This window comes from Rosa rugosa, chromosome 6 (genome assembly GCF_958449725.1).
Source record: "Rosa rugosa chromosome 6, drRosRugo1.1, whole genome shotgun sequence".
In the NCBI taxonomy this organism is placed as follows: domain Eukaryota; kingdom Viridiplantae; phylum Streptophyta; class Magnoliopsida; order Rosales; family Rosaceae; genus Rosa; species Rosa rugosa.
The window spans coordinates 41,772,990-41,777,910 of record NC_084825.1 but is presented as its reverse complement, the minus strand read 5'-3'; the positions used below and the strand labels follow the sequence as shown (position 1 = coordinate 41,777,910).

The window sequence follows — 4,921 nt, the reverse complement described above, 5'->3', positions numbered from 1 at the left end:
TTCCGCCCACCAATCTTCAAGATTCTTGGCTTGTTGAACTCGCCTCAACCTTCTGATCATCCTCCGAGAAGGATCGCACTTGGGGTGAACGTTTTCACGTTCGTCGGAGCTCGCCTCGATTTAGATCGAAAATCACCTTTTGATCCGTATATCTCGAGCTACAGACCATCATTTCTTGTGATTATTGAGCTGGTGAACTCAGATTAAAGTTCTGAACAACTTTCATGAAGGGATCGAAGCGAGAAATTGAAGTTTTTACGTCGGAATTCAAGCTCGCCGGATTCTGGAAATTTTCCGGCCACCAACGCTTTCGATCAAGATATCTCGAGCTGTAGAGCTTCGTTTTGAGTGATTCTTGAACCAGTGAGTTCGTCTTTAAGTTCTGAACAAGTCTCCTGAAGGAATCGAAGCGAAAGGAGGACATTTTTACGTTGATCGGAGCTTCGCCAGTTTCTGCAAATTCTCGCCGGTTTCTGGAAAAATTCCGGCCACCTCGACTGTTTTAGGTAATTTCAACCACTTCCGGTCATTTTCAGCTTACATGGTAGTTATGAAAATTGTTAAGCATGATGAGAGGAAGAAGAGCAGCCCAGCCCCGACACCATTGGCGGTGGTCGGCGGCGGCTCTGCCACTAACTCCGGCGGCCCTTTCCGGCCACCTCCGGGGATCAAAAATATGGTTTCTGTACATTTTCAGATTCTATATTTCAATACGATCATTTTGGTATATTACACGTAATTTTTGGATATCGTATGATTAAGTTATGAATTTTTAAGTTTCGATCGATTTCGATCGTTCGATTTGTGATCTGTGAAGATCAGACCGTCTGATGGAATTGTAGATTTGATATGTTGATCGTATGACTGTCCCGATGACTTTGTGTGGTCACGGACGAAGATCCGACCGTTGGATCTTCGTATAATTGAGAAATGGTGATTCGGGAGGCGATTTGTGAGAATCCATCCGTCGGATTTTTATATAAGTTAGAATCCGACCGTCAGATTCCCGTATATGTGTGCTTTTGAGTTGTTGGCTAAGTTAAGATCATTATTGGATTAGGTGATCGATGGATTTATTTGGCGGACGATTCGTGAGATTGTTAATTGAGCTGTTAAGAAGACGCAGCTGGATCAGAGGTGAGTAAACCTCACGTGGTTCATATTACGAACCGAATAAATTTAATTACTTTATTTTGTCGTAATTGTGTGAAAATATTTATGAAATAAATATTTGTTTTAAATCATATGGGCTTGATCAACTACGGTCCATAGGTAAGTAAAATGTATTTAAACTATAAAAATGAATTTCACGATTTTATTGTGTGGACTATAGTTGGTATTAGTGATTATCCCTGAGCGGATAATTACGTATATATATATTTATGTGGAATATATATATGGATGGTGTGGCATTGTGGTATGTGGATTATTGAATTGAATATTTACATATGTCGGAAACATATATGTATTGGTAGAATTGTTGTGATGCAAACAATATTTGTGAGTGAGTTCATATATTGTTTTTGGGTATGACTTTTCGGGAAACAATATGTCGTGGGAAATGGTATTTCTATTGTTTTGAAAAGTGTTTGAGGATTTGGGGAGTTGCAGGTTGTGATTTCTCCTTTTGGGTTGGGAAACATTTTCAGGTCCGGTATGACCATTTTAAATGTTTTAATCTGACGACCGGTGGTCTGAGGATTTGAGAGTCACAGGTTGTGATTTCTCCGTTTGATTTGTTTTAACATTTTGGGTCCAGTGCGACTCGCTTAAATGTTTTGATCTAAGGGTCAGGTTGGCCTAAAGATCCGGGGTTTGCAGGTTGCATCCTCAGGCAATATATCGTAATTACGCCTTTGGCCCGGTTAGTGATTTCGATCAGTTAGAGCTCTAGTCTGTCTGCCAACGTGTCCAGGTTGGACCGGATTTTCATAATGATTTGTTAGGTTAACATTTCCTATGATTTTGTCACGATGTGACTTGTAAGAGTCCTTTTGGTAAAAGGTGTTGAGTTTTGGATGGATTTATTAGTGTGAGTTGATGATGTTTTTAATTAATTTCCTTGTTAATTCTTTTGTTTAAATTTCTATTCTTTTTCTCTTTTCTTTTTTTTCGGTTATATTGTTTATTATCTCTATTTATTTCCTTGATCATTTCTATGGTTCGATTTCCCATTTATTTCTCGTTTTCATTTTATTGTTTGTTTTTAATGTAATCTCCTGAACTAAATTATATGCAGGGATTACTATGACTTCTGATTTTATGCGTGTTGGTTATTTCCTGAATTAATTTTCTATGCATGATTAATGTTCTTATTAGTTTAATTGGGAAGTGCAGTGATGGATGAGACTTGTAGAAAGTTGAGAAATATTATTCCGTATTGTGGGGATAAAGACATCTTGTTAAGAGTAGAGATGAGTGATTCATTTGATTTCTTTGTGTGTGATTTCAAATGATTTGGAGTTAATGATTTTGGTGATCGATTATCGAGATTGTGGTTTTCTTTGTGGATGTTGAAATTGTTGGTTGTTACTTGAGTTAAAAGTACTGTGTTATAATAAATCAACCATTCTTTCTTTTACTCATACTGGCTGTCAAAAACTTACCGGGTTTTGTGTTGTTGCAATCCCGGTACACTATTCAAACGGTGTAGCGGATAATCCTACAGGACTGGAGAATTCAGGAAGGTGATCGAACCGTGTAGAGTAGCTGCTTTGTAATACTCTGATTTTCAGTTGTGAGGTTTGTTATGCTCATTAGAGCTTTACAATTTACTTTGTACGAGTGAGTTGTAATAATTAACTCGAGGTCTTCGAGTTTTGAATTTGAGCGTGAGTGGCGAGGTTGTTTCTGAGAAAAAAAAATTCAGAACGTTTATTTGTTTAAGTTGTTTAATTCATGTTTCGGATTTGAATTTGTTATTCAAAATTCGGGGCGTGACAAATCATGACATATTTGAAATTGAAAATTATAATCTGAAAAACCTAAAACAAAACATGCTTCATGGCTATTGGAAATCAATCTTTAACATCCAAACTTTAATCTCACTAGAATTCGAAACATCCAAAATAACAAAACAAAAATCTGTTTTGAATTACAAGAAAAGAAAACCGAAATTAAACTAGAAAAGGACATGGTTACACTTTTGAAGATCTCAAGAACGCAAGAATCAACATTAATGCAACTTTTACACACTTATAACAAGTGTGACATTGCAGTTTTGGCGAGGAATAGTCGTGCAAAGATGAGGGGAGTTGATTACAGAATCACCCTGCCGAAAGCAATCTGACTAGGGGAGATGGGACTTTTTGCATCAACTCAGAGGGATTGGCATCTATTCTTTCTTCCAGAATAGCACGGGCCAGAAATCTCACAGCTTGATTTGCATTGAGATCAACTCGAGATCAGAAAATCCGACTATTTCCACGCACTTAGAAAATTAAGCTCCCCGCCTAATAATCCTGGACAGTTGTCCCTCATATTCTTCTCCTCAATATGCTGCTTCAAAGTAGGACTAGTAGTCTCTACAATGTAATCTTCAAGCTAAAGCCGTTCTCCCATTCGGATGGCAAGCAAGGCAGCCTTTGCCTCAGCCTCTAAGCCTTTGCTTGCCATCCAAATGGGAGAACGGCTTGCTTAGAGGCTGAGGCAAAGGCTGCCTTGCTTGCCATCCGAATGGGAGAACGGCTTAAGCTTGAAGATTACATTGTAGAGACTACTAGTCCTACTTTGAAGCAGCTGACACGCTAAAAGCAAGCGCATAATTTAACCCTGAAAATATCGTTAGCAGTATAAGCAAATAGGGATCGTTCTATTCCGGGGATTGAGGGTACACCTGTCATTGTCAAACAATTAAACAATTAAAATTAAAACAAAGTATAATATTCACAAAGATATTCACAAGTATAAACATTATTTACGAAAAGGGGGGAATTTTTGGTTTTGGTTTTCAAAAAATTAACTAAGTTAAGAAAACAAATAAAACACAAAAACATAAAAACACGAATGGAATGAGAGAACAAAGATCAAAACCGAAACTATGATTAAAATCGATTCAAACCCTAATATTGTTCATCTAAGTCATGAGAAAGGAGTTGATCATGTGAAATATTCGAAAGCAAATAATTTCCCATTTTTTTACTTTTCAATGCTAATTAACCTAAGTGAAAGCACCTAGATTAATCCTATCAAACATGTAATCAAACCCTAGAAAGCTAGTCAATCATGACATGTTTAACGCATTAGACATAGAGAAAGGTTATCAACTCAAGTGTACAACTTAGTATGGAAAAGTCCACCTAATTGCAATCCTCGTCAATTAAATTCGATCTTTGTCCAAAACCTTTACTACTTTGATTCAAGTTTACACAAAACAAAAAGTTGATTCATGTTCTTAAACCTAGCAACAATTATGCATAAACCCTATATGTTTCGTACCACACAAGATTAATACACAAAAGATATCTATAAAGCAAATTTAATCAAACAAACTCACATAAGCAACTCTCGAATTACAATACAAGAATCTGAAAATTCTCAATTAATCATAAAAATTCCAGAAATTAATATTTGTTCAAACATATATGTCAACTAGTTCATAACCAACGAAATTCAAAGCAAATGTTACAAAGAAGAATCGGATTACACCGTGCGTGGATGATGATGGTGATGAACGATTGATGTAGTGGTCTCTTGAATCTCGAAAGCAAGCTTCAAGGTTGGAGATGGACGATGGATGCTCATGGCAATTCTTCTTCTCCCTTGGCCTTGCTTGAACTCGTGGAGATGACTAGAGGATGGAGAAGCTCACGGCTATGCTAGAGAGATTTTCTGATTTTTTTTCTAAAGTGTCAAACGTAAAAGAGAGGAACCCTTGACGTTGAGAAAGAGGGAGTATATATAGAGGATGCATGTCTTGGTC

At 37.0% G+C, this 4,921-nt stretch overlaps 1 long non-coding RNA gene across 1 annotated transcript; it reads left to right on the top strand.

Moving 5' to 3' along the window:
* Positions 1–336: 336 nt before the first annotated feature.
* On the top strand, positions 337–2,899 carry LOC133714108 (uncharacterized). Its single transcript, XR_009848449.1, has 3 exons — positions 337–506; positions 1,061–1,137; positions 2,654–2,899. It is a non-coding gene; the product is annotated as an uncharacterized LOC133714108 (long non-coding RNA).
* Positions 2,900–4,921: the final 2,022 nt, after the last annotated feature.